The 16,366-nt window shown below is 34.7% G+C and overlaps 1 protein-coding gene across 11 annotated transcripts in view; it reads right to left on the reverse strand.

Annotated features, from left to right (window-relative positions):
• LOC131692100 (serine/threonine-protein kinase 10-like) overlaps positions 1-16,366 on the reverse strand; it is a 115,989-nt gene that overhangs the window by 90,029 nt on the left and 9,594 nt on the right. Inside the window, exon 1 of one of the 11 annotated variants that reach the window (XM_058978957.1) lies at positions 7,857-7,926. The exons of the other annotated variants lie outside the window; for them this stretch is intronic. The gene's annotated coding sequence lies outside the window, so the exon portion shown is untranslated. Of the gene's footprint in view, positions 1-7,856; positions 7,927-16,366 lie in introns of those variants that run through there. 11 annotated transcript variants of the gene reach the window in all.

The raw sequence follows: 16,366 nt of genomic DNA on the forward strand, positions 1-16,366 counted from the left end.
AGAGGCGAATGACCCCAAGGTTAAAAACCTCAATAATCAAAATAAAAAGAAAAATATATATTCTACGTCATTCACATCATTCTGAAGTTGTTTTTGATATTTTAAACCCAAATAAGTCTTGTTCGATGTCCTACATATTTAATTTCAATATACGAACTGCCAGATCTTTTAGGAAAAAAAATAAATTAATTTTATAATACTTGACGTGTATGTGTATCACATATATCTTCGTATATGGTCAAGGCTCCGAAAATGGCAACCACAGGCGAAATAATTTTTTATCAAATTTTTCGTCAAACTGTTTGTTTTCCGTATGTATATAACCTCTAATATTAAAAAATATGAATGGTGATCCCAGAAAAAAATTTCATGTCTGTCGTTTATGAAAGTTTGTTGATGCTACTTGCATGACCTGAAAATGACTTAAAGACCGTAAGGAGATAAAAAGGTAAACAAAATCCACATTTTCAACTTTTTGCTTGCAACCACATTTTTCTATTGCAGTCTACTTTAAATTTGATGATATTGCTGGAAAAATTTAGATGAATATGGATTATTGCTTATTTTCAGTTGTGAAGTAATGGAAACCAAATAACTTGTAACGTGACAGATCAAAAATTCAAAAAACGTTTTGTGGACCACACCAACAGCAGACATACAATGTCTAGCCTGCATTTTTTCTTACTACTTAAAGTCTACTTTTTGAAACTGTATTGTGAAAACTTTAAAGTTTCATTAATTTTTAAGTAAACACAGTTTATCTTATGTAACGTGACAGATTTTTTCTGCTGTTAAGCAATTCTATCAAGTTTGATTCAATAACGTCAATATTGGTGACCATCTTTGGTTCTGATGAAACCTTTTACGTTTGATGTGTATGGGAGACTAAGTATTTTTCAATATTTAACAAACAATTTTTATTCAAGAGTAATATTTAAAAAGGGCGTATGAGATCTTGAATGCACGCTACTTTCAATATATATTATTCGAAAATTGCCATTTGTGCAGCAAAACTATATGATAGCGAGTTCTGGGGAATTAATTGTTCTGTGTGAATATTTTTTGGTGAAATTTTTCAAAAAAAAAGCGAAAAAATGTTAAAAATACAAATACATTGTTCAAAAAGCAAAAAAAAAAATTAAAATGCAATTACAGAAAAACATTTTTTTTTGTTAACGAAAGCCTGTAAACTGATGAAACTATAATTGCACTATTAGGAAATTATTAGTAAGAAAACATTTTTAACTTCAAGTATCTTCTAAATTTCTTAGTATTTGCCAGTCATGAATATAATTTACTTATACAATATTAATACTAAATATCATTTCGAAGCAAAATGCTCTAAAGAAAATATTTCCGAAATATTTTGATTTTTTTTCAACAGTAATATCTAGTAGTGAAAATACGCCCTTTTAATAAATTACTCACAAATACCAAACGCAAAAAAACATAACACGTTTAAAATTTAATTGCAAATAAAAAACTTTAAAATAAAATTGCGTCGTAGAAAAAATAACAATGAAAAATTTTAACATATTTCAATAATTCTTTTAATTTTGAATTTTTATTTAATTATTTTTCTTTAAATAATTTAGTTATACAATGTATTTCAAAACGGGTTTTCAATTCAAAATGCTCACGAAAATTTATCCTTCAAAATGCAGATGTTTTTAAGTTACTTTGGATTTTCTTTCGACATAATATGTTACTTCGTGAAATTACGACCATTTCAAAAGTTTTTCACGTTTGTTCATCAAAACCAATATGTTTTTCAAAATAAACATGAAATTTCCCGTTAAAACTCAGTTCCTAGATTAAGGATGATTTGTGTACGATTGTCTTGATATCCTTGCTTCAATGAAAATGCAGAACTGTAACGTGACAGATCATTGAGAATACTCCATAAAATCGAAAAAAAAGTTTTTCTTAAGCAAAACTATATTTCAAACTCTTTCTTGCTTTCTAAGCTTCAACTTAAACCTATTTTCATGCAAATTTGGGTGCCAACGGAACAGACTTTTTCTATTGAGACGGGCAACCTCCAAGCTAACTGCGAAAATTGTGTAACGTGGCAGACGTCTCAAAATGACAATAAAGTGAAAACGGTTCACGATAGAAAAAAACTTTCTGTAAAAAAAAATGCGGTTTAGTGACCTTAATAATGTGCAGTTGTGATAGAATATGGTTTTATTCTTTTTGCTGACTTATCTTATGAAATATGTGTAAAAATGTAACGTGACAGACAGAAGCCTTGACCATATATAGTATAGTGCGTATTAACATTGTACAAAACACAGTTGAGTGTTATTTTCTGAATTACATTGTGAATATGGCATCTGTAGTCGTGAATCATTTGGATAAATGATTTAAATTCTCTCAAAATTCTTCATTTTATTTGTTTAACAGTGTTTTACCAAAAAAATCATCATAGGGTGATGAGCCTATTTTCACCATACTAAGCAAGGTGCTGCACTAATTCGGTAATTTCTTGCCTTACAATCAATGGAATGCGTAAAAATTGACATCAACCGCTTTGCTTCGTTATTAAGAACCAATATAATAACACAAATGCGTTGAAAACAGTAAAATTCTTGTGTTTGAGCACAATGAAAACTCGAATCGAGTGCCCCTATTGTTGCGCTACCATTTGACTCAATGCGTTGAACAAAGATGGCAGACACTGCTCTAACCAACGGCTGCAAATGGGTAGGGTGATAATAGAAACATAGCGCAAATAGGCTCATCACCCTATATCATGAAACAAACCCTAGAGAAAATTTGAATCGAGAAAGTTCAATTAGATGACCCAAAGAAACAAAAAATTACCATTCTACAAAAAATTGAATAACTTTCACAATTTCCATTCGATTTGAACTAATAGGTGCCTATTTTCATTGGTTATTAGAAAACTTTAAGTTCCCATAAAATATAATTTTTAAAACTGCTTTATCTTGCCCAAATTCTTGACCAAGCGCTCATTTTTCTTTAAAAAATGAGGAAAAAATGAGAATAAACACGTAGGGTGATGAGCCTATCTGCGCCATGTTTCTATTATCACCCTACCTATTTGAAGCCGTTGGTTAGAGCAGTGTCTGCCAGCTTTGTTCAACGCATTGAGTCAAATGGTAGCGCAACAATAGAGGCACTCGATTCGAGTTTTCATTGTGCTCAAACACGAGAATTTTACTGTTTTCAACGTATTTGTGTTATTATATTGGTTCTTAACAACGAAGCAAAGCGGTTGATGTCAATTTTTACGCATTCTATTGCTTAGTATGGTGAAAATAGGCTCATCACCCTAAATAACGTCAGAACCATTAGTCGCACTAAAACAAAATGTTCAAACAACTGAAAGTGCATTCATTCACCATTAATTCAACATACGAATATTTCATATCAACCGATATATTTGGATTTTACTAAACTTAATTTTTATTTTAAGGGAGAAATTCAGTTTTGACTGCAACTCGAAAACTGTTCTACTGTAAATTTTTAGGACTTTATTTTCGGATTCAGCATACAATTTTACATCGGTAATGGTGTTCAAATGTTGAAGTTCAGATTTTTATTTTGCACACTAGTGTAATTTTTACATGAAATAAAAAGTGAAATACTGCCCTAATCGGAAGGCTTTTCTGCACAGGGTACACTATTTGGTGATTGGAACTTGAAATTTTAAATATTTGAATGATTTTTTTTATAAATTATTTAATTTTTCGATCTTTTTTAATAGTAAGTGCGTTAAAGACATTGTAAAATGATTCTTCTATATATTTTAGTTCAGTATGTGCATAACTAAATTATCTAAAACAGTGTTTACTCGAATACATAACATGAAATATTGAAAATTGGGCGATTGACAGTGTATCTCCAGAAGGCGAAAAAATGCTATACACACCACAACTCACACACTAACCCAGCCCAAACTTCTTCAGTAATTTCTTTTGACGACTTGCTCAGTCAAGTGATATTTTTAAGGAGCTGTCAGCAAATTGTTTAAAAATTTGTGGAATAGCTTTCATTTTTTAGCGATTTTCAGTAATTTTTCGAATAATTTACTGAAACTCGCAATATTTTTCAATGAATTTATCAGCTCTTCTGTTTTTTCGGTACATAAACATTATCCAGTAAAATACTGACTGATTGTTCGGCAAAATTGTACAACGTTACCGAACCTCGCCAAAAACTTACAAAACAGGTACAGCAAATCATCTGTCAAGTCGCCATTTTCAGAGGAAAGTGCTGACTGACCAGTGTTTTTTGACGTTTGGATAGAACGGATTGCGGAGAGTTTGGTACCAAATTGTGTTACTGAATTGATTACCGAACGGTTTGCTGTTCAAAACTCCATCGAAATGTTACTGTACCCAGTAATTTAAATTAACTGTGCACAATCTTTTCCTTTTGCGATTTCACACATTTCTTCGTCACATCATTGCCCAGATAACTACAGGAGCGCTCCATAACTTTTTTCACAGATTTGTCCTACTGGATCTGTAGTAGAGCAAGGATATCGGAAGGGCTCCCCGTGAAAAACACTCTCTACAATTGCAGACGAGACGGGAAATGTCACCCACTAAAACATTGCTTAAGGCCAATTGCAGCGCCGTGATTCTGATTGTGATATTCAGTGCATAATTCAGATGTGCGGGCATAGAAACTTTACTATCGCGTAAGAATGAGCGTTTATTAGTGCGCGCTTGAGAACGCGTTAATCAGGTTATAAGTGTTATAGCGTTCACTAAATTATCGGGGCGCTTTTGCGATTGCGGATTCTTGGGCGAAGTTGTGTAGATGACCACGACAGCATGTTCGTCTCGTGTATCATCACGAACGCTTTTTAAGTTGGGGTGTTCGTTCGTATGGGCATTTTAATTTCGCGTGGACATTTGTATGCATTCGCATATTCGCGTGTTATTGGATGATCGTGTGAATCTGATACTAAACCTTTGGTGTACAGTTCTGGAGTTAAAAAGAGTGAGTTTTCCCATATCACTACAGTTACCGATCATGTGATGGAACTGCTTTATTCCACTATATGGGGCTGGGGCTAGGTTTAAAATTAAAAATTGAAATTCGATCCGCGCCACGAAAGTTTTCCATATTTTTAAACGACTGTAGCTTGTTGATGAATTTGCGTAATCTAAATACCAATCGATTCTGAAAGGTCCAATTGATTGCAATTGAAAATTGGAATTGGTATTTCAACAGCACACTATAGAAAAATTCGTATTTTTGTATAAAAAATATTGTGAAAATGTAACAAGACAAAGTTTTCGCTTACGTTTTGTTAATTGTTGATGGATTTTCAAGATTCGATCATCAATCGATTCTGAAAATTGTCAGTAAAATTTATTATCAAATTAGTCTGTGTATTTTATTACCAGACTATTGAAAATACGTAAATCTGCAAAAACATGGATTCACTTTCCCTAACACAGACCTCGACACTCATAAGCGTCCTACACATTTTACCTATCAAGCGGTTGTTTCTGACAGAATTCAAGGAATGTTTCTGACAGAATTCCTTCATTGCCATGCCTATTCTGCTGGCAGAACGAGTTAGATTATCGCTACTGCTGCTGGTAGGATAGCTTTTTATTTGACATGAGATACGGAAAGAGAGCATTTGCCTGTGTATGCTGGAAGGATTTTGTTTGCAGTTCCAAGCGATGATGGCGGAACAGAAGCGAGATGGTGAATTGCTGGTTTATATCGTGCGTATGCGTCGTGCAGGCAAGGCTCAAATAGTTTCATAGTATGCTCGTCCCGTATTACAAGACATAGATATCAGCAAGCCGTTCTTATTAGGACGAATACACAATGGAAAAAGAATTGCTATAGAAAGTTGCTTTTATTAACTTTACGCTTCTGTACCTTTACCATATTAATATAAGTAAATATTCTTTAAATTAATAATTTTCAAACCCAAGGGTTTTTGAAAAACCTTCAAGAAAATCAGTGAATATGGCATCCCTGCCACGAAGCGAACACCACACCAAAAAGAATGATGAAAATATTTTTATTTATCCTACAAATCTGCACCGAAAAGTTGATAAAAGAGATCGCCTTGTTTCAAAAAGTTCTCATTTGACATAAGCTGTTCGTCTGTGTATATGCAGCAAAAGCAAATCGCCGGAAAAGTTCGAATCCTTTCAAAGGATTCTCGTCCGGTATCATCAAACTTAGTTATCTGCAAACCGTCCTTATTAGAACGAATAAATAATGGAATTGATGCTATGAATATTCGCGCATGGTGTTCAATAATCATGCTGCATTTTCAATGTAACTGTGGTCGTATCTTGCACACAACTCTTTAATTTTTTATAGTGGTTCAACTGGAGCTGTAGAGCTGGATTCTCGGAAGGGCTCCCGGTCAGAATCATTCACTACAATTTTGGACAAAACGGGAAATGCCACCCACTAAAACAATGCTTCAAACCGATTGCAGCAGACCGTGGTGCTGATTGTAACACTGAGTGCGCTGTTAAGATGTGTGCGCGTGTATACATCGTGATCATGTAGGAACGAGTGTTTCTATCTCCCTACTTGAGACCGCGATTTTAAATTTACAAGTGCCAAAACGTTCCCTTAATCACTGGGACGTTTTCATGTTTGCGAGATCGCTGGCGCCGATTATTGCGAACAGCTCGAGTGTTTGTATGTTAAGGTGTTTGATTGATTTGAAGATCCAACTGAAGGCATTAACCTAGGCTGCTAGAACCGAAGGTTCGTGATCGCGATCCGATTCATGATCACGCGGAAGCAGGTATTTGTATGTTCGATCATCAGACCGCGTATAAAAAAAGTAAGTTGACTTCAGCGTCGGGGCATTGTTATTATTGCGAGATCTGGACGTAGGTATGTGCGAATGGTCGTGCTTAGGACCGGATTTGTATTGTCGCGTAAGGCTCAAGCATTTGTATGTTATTTTTCGTATTGTTTTTTTCTCACATGAGCGTTTGTATGACGCGTATGCTAGCGGGGTTGTAATTTCGCGTGTACTAATATGGTTCTGCAACCGAAGGAACTCAAAGCAGTCTGCCGAAAAGGTGAGAACGACACTAGCTCAATCTGATTCTACGGTGGAGAAGTCGAACGTTCGTGAGATTTACCTAGAATTTGATACGGCATAAAAACACATAACAATAAAGAAAGCAAGAATAATGTTCAATAGGATATGAATGGCTATTTTCGTAGCGGAGGCATTAAATGAAGATTTACGATGAAACTAGTATCAATTGCTGATTATTGATGCAAAAATCGGTTAAAAGCTTAATGTATTAATATATGAAGGTGATTGCAATACCGTCAACCCATCCACTCTATGGGAGGGATTCTATCATATTTATTCAGATTACAATACACAAATTGTTTTAGATTTATACAAATAACATTCATGCTCATATATGGTCTCTTACAATGCATGGAGTATGCAGCGCTTAGAAAAATTTCTAAAGCTCATAAATATTAGTTTATTTAAAAAAAGGGAACAAATAAATGTATGTAAACAGTATCTTGGACCATAAGTTGTAGATATGTAAGTACAACTCATGATAGAAATAAGGAAAAACTACACTTGGATGAAGCAACGAAAAACGATATGTGCTTCAAAAACTACTAACAAATATTCTAACATCTACAAATGAATAAACTTTTTGAAAAAATAAAGAAATCAGATTTTTTTTGCCGAATAATGTTAGCGCAGCGAAGGTACAACCTCCGATCGGCAGGTTGTAATCTCGAAGCTACCATCAAAAATTTAAATCTATGAAAAACGGTTACATGCATTGAAAAGATTATCGATAGGTGTTAATTTCAGCAGTGCATCGAAACAGGTGTAGCATAAAACTTACTCGCGGAATGCCTTGGAAATTACTGCTACCGGACGAGGGTGGTAAAAACTGTTCAACTGGTTACGAGCAACACTCGTTTAGTCCGAAAGGAATCGTCCCACTATATTGAGCCTCATCAATTAGTGAAACAGAGCCAGTTACCGCGTGGTTCAGCAAGCATTCCTCTGGCGAACAAATGAAAAGAAAAAAAAATCACATATCTAGCCAACAAGAAGCCAAATCTCTTTCATCGCTTGCAATCATTCATATTGATTCATTCAATTTTTGCTTTTCATTTGCTCGTGCCGAACTACTTCCTGCACCTACCACCTATTACGGGTGTACCCAGTCTCGGTGTGTGTTGGAGGAGCACGGCGCACTGAACCTCGTCTATTCTGCCTGCGCCGCCAGACAACATACCGCATGGTCGTATTGCTGCCTTCCACCGAGCTATTAATGATGATTGCTTTCTACATCCGCGTAAATCGATTGCGATCGATCACGAGAGTGCTCTTGGCGGTCGTTGAAATTGGAGGGAAAAGTCTATTTACATGGAAGTGTATGTCGGAAGATATTTAATGCATCTGTCAAATGACCTTCATTGAGTGGCGCGAGTATTCACAGAAGGTTTTCGAAATTGTGCGTAATGACTAGACGATCACCTAATTTGGTATTGTGAAAATTCCATCTGCTTAGAATACACCACAACAAATTTTCTGCAAAATACAGTATTGATTTTTCGCAAACCAAGTAACAACAACGCTGAAGGCGTACTTGGCCGAATGACTCTTAAGCCCAGCGATCGTACGCTGTCTTGACTGCCACCAACTGACAGCCATCAATATTGAGTATGTACATTCGCAAAAATGCAACAACTCAAGCGGTAAGAGGCGGCGGTGGCGGCAGCGACTGGCGCGGCATAACAAGTGCAAGTTTTGTTTATTTGCAACTCTTGGGAAAAGCTTTGCTTTATTATTGCTGCTGATTGCTTCTCTTTTTTCATTACTTGTTGAACATGTATATTTCGGAAGATAACAAGCATTGCGCAGCACATCCGGAGTTTGAGCGAAATTTTGTCCAAATAAGTAAGGGAGTTCGGGGCAGGCTGATTTGTCGTTATGAAGTCATCACAGAAATGATTCCTAGGATCAGATAGGCAAGAACACCAGTGATTTGCCAGTTTATATATAGTTCACGTAGACAAAAACATCAGTGATTCGCTGGTTATATCGCCCCTACTTCCGCTATTGATATATCACAGAGCTTTGAACTCGTATCCATGTAAATGATGAGCGAAACGAATGACGGAAGGTACATAACTCAAAATCGTTCACAAATCAACCCAAGCATTGTACAATGCTCGTTTCTTGATGCAATACTTTACGATATCATTAGCATCTATCAACGACTCCCACCGATTCACCCGCTGTGGCGCTTGCCCCCTTTATCTGATCGATGGCTAACTTTCAGTCCAAATTGAGTAATAACTTTCTCACTACCATAAAGCAAGCAAAATAAAAACTGGTAATCCAGTTAGACGAATTCGGACATTACGGACATATTGTATACACTAGCCGCGATTCGTGTTTGCACAACCGCTTTCATTTAGTTGTAGCTTTGCAAACGACGGTCGATGGTAGTAGCTATAAAGCTGCCTTCAACTTTAATGATGTAGCTCTCTTGTTCCGAATGTCGAAAGCTAGAGCTACTCGCTACCTAATAGGCACATCATAGCAGCAGGGAAAGGCACCCAGAATTGTAACAAGTTTTATTGGGTTATAGCAGTGCACAGCAGACTGAACGAGTTCTGCCAGTTTTCTGAAAACGGGATTGCACCGACTGAAGGTAAATATAGTGACTTGCCGTACATAGTGTCAATAGTGTTTTATGATACATTGCGATATATTTGGTGAACTTTATGACTTTTACAGTTAGAACATATCACTAACGATTGTACCAAAATCGGAAGGAAAAAGAGAACTGCACCAATTACAGCCGATAGAAGCTAGGCCATGAATAGGGTTGTGGTACCGGTAATACCGGTACCGAAAATCCCGGGAATACCGACCCATTTTTGGTACCGTAATACCGGTACTGAACAAAAGCCAGTACCGGTATTTTCGGTACCATACATTTTTTATGAAAAATATGTGGACTGTCTAGGGGGACCTGTTTCAAAATATCGGTCTGCAAGATTACTTTTAATTGTATTAAATACCTTCTAGATAAATCGGTGGGATAACATCTCTGTGGGGAAATGAGGTGGGGCCATCATCATAATAATTCTAGAAGTTAAACATTACTAGCTCCCGTTGCACTGAACGGTATGTTTAAATTCCAGCACTACTTTATCGAATTTAAAGTTTTACGATCTTGTACTAAATTTCAAAATATTCACATCTAGCGTAAGAGACGTAAAAAATTGATATGATTTTTGTTTAGCGACATTCTCATTGATTTCCATTATTCACTGGGTGGCGCGTAATAAGACTAAGGTCTAAGTCATGTTTGCATTTGGTTTGTTCTTAAACCTTTATCTATAAAAGATCGAACAGCGATTTAGTAACTAACAATTTTAGACTTGGTTAACAGGTTCAAATGGGACGATTTGTAATTATAGGTGATCGAAAAATTCAGCAAAACTCCATAGTTTACAGAAAAGCAAGGATCCTTGGTATGCATTAGAGAATAGTAGACATCCCGATCAGAAAGACATAACAGAAAGCTATCAAATTTATATCTCATGTTGATATTTATTACTCACTGTGTTATCTTTGTGATATCCCAATCAGCAAGGCAAGCAAACATACTTCAAGATTATATCTTCCGGTGATATCATTGGACTGCTAATATGAAGTCTCTTTTCATGCGTCGTTATTCAACTTTTTAAAGCAAATTTGTGAAGTTTTAGAGTCAGTAAGGTGTTTGACTTACTTGGTTGCATTTTGATTATAAGATTATGTACTTTCTGAGACACTCGTATGACACACAATTTCGAATATGGGGCTAATGATTTCAATGCCTTTATTCATTTTTTTTGGAATCGTAAAGTTATCAACAAGATATTTTAAAGTTTATAATTTTCATATAAAAGTTATTTTGAAAAAGATGCAGGAAGTATCAAGTACTCCAGATGAAATAATAAAACGCGAATTGAAATAAAAAGCATTTTAAAACTATTTGTTATGGTTTAGTCAAATGGTTATATGATTAATTTTCTTTAAATCGATTGTGCATATTACGAAAACAAATTTTCAGAGCTTAAAAACTTTCTGATGTATACTGATTTCTACAATATCGTTATGTATTTTGAGGATCTTCCAATTTATGCTGGTTTTTCATAAACAATTAAAATTGGCCAGTTTGTGCGTTCTCCGAACTACCAAAGCGTTGCATTTTTTTAAACTTCGCATAAAAATGTTTGAGTTACTTGATTGTTATATCTTTTCATTCCACGTAAGATAAGTTTGACATTTTACGGTTGAACTGACAATTGCTTTGAATGCGCAATGTTCTAATGTTTCTGCTGTATTCGATGGTTTTCGTTCCTTTTAAAAAAATCATCGAGCTAGCAAATTTTCGTAATAGTCAAGATACTTGATTCATTTTGTAGAAAGTTAAAACAAAATAAGGCGACCTGTTCAAATTGTTGATATATTAATATTTGTTAGTATGCTGCATAAAGCTGGCCTAGAAATCTCTGATTATATACATATCCCAGCTGATATTATCGTTCGCTGTTACAATTTAAATGAATTTTAAATAATGCTTGAAGTAGCTAAAAACTTTAATGTAAAAATATTGAATAATTCCCCTTAAAATAAAATAAAATTTAGAATGGAAAATGTATTTTAGAAAAACATGAAATATTCTAGAATTCGTCACACCGAAGAATCCTCAACGATTTCTCGAACTTTCTGATTATCTGTTATAATATTCGCAGTTAATAGATTGCACTACCGTAAAAGATTTGTATTTCTGGGAATTATTAGGTTGCGATAATTGTACTGGCTTCATCTTCCCCATATTAAAAGTGCTAATAACAAAACCTCTTGAAATTTCAAAAAGCAATCCTCAAAACTATGGTATTTGTTTATTTGAATCTATTCGGAATCATAAATAACATTTGCCGTATTCTCCGTTAAATAATGTACGTAAATTATCCACTCAATGTTACCACATCGCATCGACATTATTACTAGAAATCGTGTAAAACATGTTAACGTACAAGAAAAGCGCCGATGTGCACTATTCAGAATCTAAAAATAGCCACTTTCCTAATCTGCAAAGATACCATAAAGCTATTCAGTCTATCGTAATATAGACAGCTGTAGTAGTGAGTAAAACTGCATGAAAACAAAGCGTATGACATAAGGAAAACAAACAGTCCATAGGCTTTGGCAAAGTTCAATGTGAACGTTCTGGAAACAAGATGCATCTATAATCGTTTTGGTCTTGACGGATGCGAGGAATATTATGCTAAAATTAAACATCAGTCGAAAGCAACGTCTTTGGTTCATGCAGGAAACATCCACATAAAACTCAGAATACCCAGGTTCAAATCGCTATAATCCACAAATAACCATCAGCGTGTCATATATTCGTAATTACCAATCAGCCAGCAGGTATGCAATCATTTGACCCAACTATAAAAGCTTTTGCTACATGAAGCTTTTTGCTGCCAAACGAAAACGCCTTAATGTATGCTATATTTTTCTATTCTATTCTATTTTTAGATCTGCACGCTAAATTTGTTGATACTATATAATAGGTAATACAAGCTATATTGGCCGAGGGAGAACCTAACAAAATTTGTTATAATTCTGATAGAAGCCTATCACAGGTTGTCATATTTTTGATATATACTAGAAGAATTTCTGTTATGTTTTCTGTTATTTTACCAACTAACGAGACCAGAGTTATTACACAACTTGTTATCATAACAAAATAACACAGTCTGTAATAATTTTGCTATTTCTTTCTGATCGGGATACGACATAAAGGTCGAAACCAATTTATAGAAAAGCAAGAGAGGAAATGCGAGCAACATGCACGGATTTACTGCCATTCATGCTTTGATTTAATATTGTAAATAGGGTTTCTGACGTTTACCAGCTGTTGAAGTCGACGAAAGCCGTATCGCTTAGCAGTTATTGATTTCAAAGTGGCCTAGATTTCGACATAAAAATGCCGCATACGAAAAATATCTTCTGCTGAAATGGGTCATCCCATTCCGAAGCAATTAAAAACAATGAACATGTTTTTTTTATCAGCACAAATCAATCATCTGAGAATAAGGACATCAGTTTGAGCATTCAATTTCACTTTGAAGATTTTTTCGAATTATTTAAGAAAATATACGGGTACCGGTACTTTACCGGTACTACCGGTACTGAGGGCTTCAGTACCGTAGTACCGGTTCTCGCCAAAAAGGGTCGGTACTGCGAACCCTAGCCATGAACAACATTGGATCCGCAAACAAATAGTTTTGGTCGCAGGAGTTTAAAAATGATCTCTTGGGTTCACCTCTCAAGTTACTTTCCCTTTCATTTTTTTAATGGGCCGATTTTGAGTAAAATTTCAAATTTTTAGTTTGGAATGTATAATTATAGGCCAGACTCGAGTATCCGTTGTGTTTAGGAAAATTTCACTCCGGATAATCGAATCAGATAAAAAATTATCTCGCGCAATGCTTTTGTTATACATTCAGAAAATGCTATTTAAGGTACATTTCTCAATGTTTGGTTCATGGAACTTACTTTTTGGTCAACCGTTCCACTGTGTTTTTTGCCAAATATCTGCGATAAATTATTTCCGCGGAAACGGTAAAAAGTAATATCTTCTGAGATTAATGATATAGTTGCAGTCATTAATTCCCTTGAAGCGAGATATTTGCATTTTTTAAAGACATAGTAAGAAATGTTGAACTTGTGTTTGCGAACATCTTTACTTCAGACAAAATTCCTTATTCGTATTCTCGATGTTTTATGCCGGTGTTTGTGAATGACCCCTAAAACCCCTTTACGTAACTTATTATTTCTGTCGACAATCCTGGGCGCACTGCTTTGTGTTTCTTGTGTTAGTTTTCTTTCTTGGTGGTGTGAGCAATGGTCCGGTTTACTCTTTGTTGCTTGCTGATCATACCGTCTGCCTTGTTCCTGGCTTGTGTTTGTGTCCATGCCGTCGTCGCTAGAGCTTAGATTTTCGCTGTTACATGTTTGATGTTTTTTTGTGTTTTCCAGTGGCTTTGCTAGAGCCGTCTTCTTTCCTGTTTATTTCTTCCCAAGGTATGTTAACTTTTGGCTTTGGGATGCTGTGGAATATTGTTGGTTCAACCGCATTCGCACCACCCGAACACCGTTGAGTGCCAAAAAAAGTTTCTCAAAGTGCTAGTACGAGGTACCAAATCATGTAGGCTAAGATGTAAGATCAAAATTCATCTACGCGGGGATCTTGGTTTTGAGACTTTCGTATTGACGCCCTCTCAGATTCTAATGAAACTTTCTGTGCATGAGAACTTAGTCACAAAAAGTTACTTTGCATATTTTGTTTTTCCAAAAATGACTTAGACTGTCTTTTGAAAAGGGCCAAGCTTTTTTACCGATTTTTTCAAATGGCTATACTCTAAAATGACCAATCCTTCAGTTCTTTATTAACTCCTACACTGAAAAAAAACGATTTTAAAAATTTAAAGTCGATTTACAAAAAAACCATTTTTGATCTGGATGAAATTTTGTTCCAAGATAGATATTTATGTTCCCTACACTGCCCATAAAAGCATAAGAGTCCCATATTGAAAAACAGCAAGCCGAGAAAAACACTATTGAAGATTTACATTCTCATTGAGCCTTATGGATGGGACAACCATGTTTTGGTATTTTTTCGGTATTTTCATAACAAACCTGGTAATCTTATTTGTTCATTGTGATACGGTGGTGATACAGAGTACAATCCAACAGATAACTCATTTTCGCCAAAAATCCATATGGGACTCTTATGCTTTTAGGGGCAGTACATACCGTCAAAATTTCAAGCTGGGCACTTTTAAGGAAAAAAAGTTATTTGAAAAAAACTTTTCCTTGTCCAAATTTAATTTTTTTTTCTTCAGTGTATTTTTATCGAAAATTAAACCAATGAAAGTCATAATCATCTCAGAATCCAATAAAACTCAGTTTGTGGGAAGATATTGCCTAATTTAGCAACTAAGTATATTTTTATTAAGGAGTTAACTACTTTTTCATTTTTCATGAAATCGAATTTTTTTTATTACTTTATCTGAAAGTACAACTCCTTGAAAATGTTTTCCCAAATTTTTATAAAAATCCGAAAAATAGATTGAAAGTTCGTCTACCAGGAGCAGTGGTAATTTGAAATTTTAAACTCGATTATCTCGAAATGTCGTTTAACTAAAAATGGTTTTTCCGTGATCACGATTGCCGAAAAACTACTCAATCAATTGTATTTTTTTCAATTGATCGTAATTAATTCTTCTCGTACTTTGACGATTCCTTTTTTATTCATGAATTTTTGTTTCATGGATAAGAATTGTTTAATTCAATTTTTAGGGCTTAAAGCAGTGATTTTTTTCAATTAATCGTTAAGGTACGAGGAATACTCATAGACATAGACATAGAATTTTTTGAACCTTGGGATTTTAGATGATCTATTGATCCAATCGTGATCACCGCAAACTTCTTAAATAAAAAAGGGTTTCGGGGAAAAGCCATGACTCCGCCAATTATTAATTTATTTTTATAAACTTATGCTTGTTTATTTTATTGAAAAATGTACTACCAAAATATTATAAGTTCGATGTAATGAGTTCATTGCTTTAATCCTTTACGTAAATTCACTTTCTTGTCATTTTTATCACTATAAGGTATGTAACTCCTTAATCAAGAATCCCATTGAAAAGTTTATGTCGTTTAACAAATATTCCATTATTACTTTTTTATTTTCTTGTTTAGTGCTGAGAAAAAAATAACCACCACAACATTATATATTGAATTTTACATAATTATTTATTTATTTTTATATATTACATTTGTCTTAAAACTATCTTCATGCAAGCTATTCTGTATTATTTCTATACAAGGAAAATATTTTTGGTTTATCTTCTGAATTAGAATACCTTTTCTTCTCTACTTTTCCCCTAAGAATAGGCACAAAACTGGAATTTTTGAGTTCCAGACATTGTTTTGGCGTTATTATACAGTTCTTAGAGTTCTTCTGACTTTTTGTTGCTCTGTTCAGTGAATATGTAGCAGTAAATTAATTTGGTGATATTTTTATCAGTTTGTTCAACTGCCCAGTTATATAACTCTCGGGGAGTTATTATGGTATTTCTATAGTCGCGAGCAAGCCTGGCTCTTTTTGCCATTCGCTAGAGAGTGCCACAAATAGCATCACAGGGTCCTTTTCCATGGGATGGTACAACAAAATGCCATTCTGCGCTTAACTCATACTTTGACTGGAATCTACACAAGCTTGCAAAGTTTTTCTTAATTTTGTATTGTGCTGCTGCTCCATCA

Source organism: Topomyia yanbarensis, chromosome 3, assembly GCF_030247195.1.
Source record: "Topomyia yanbarensis strain Yona2022 chromosome 3, ASM3024719v1, whole genome shotgun sequence".
Taxonomy (NCBI): Eukaryota; Metazoa; Arthropoda; class Insecta; order Diptera; family Culicidae; genus Topomyia; species Topomyia yanbarensis.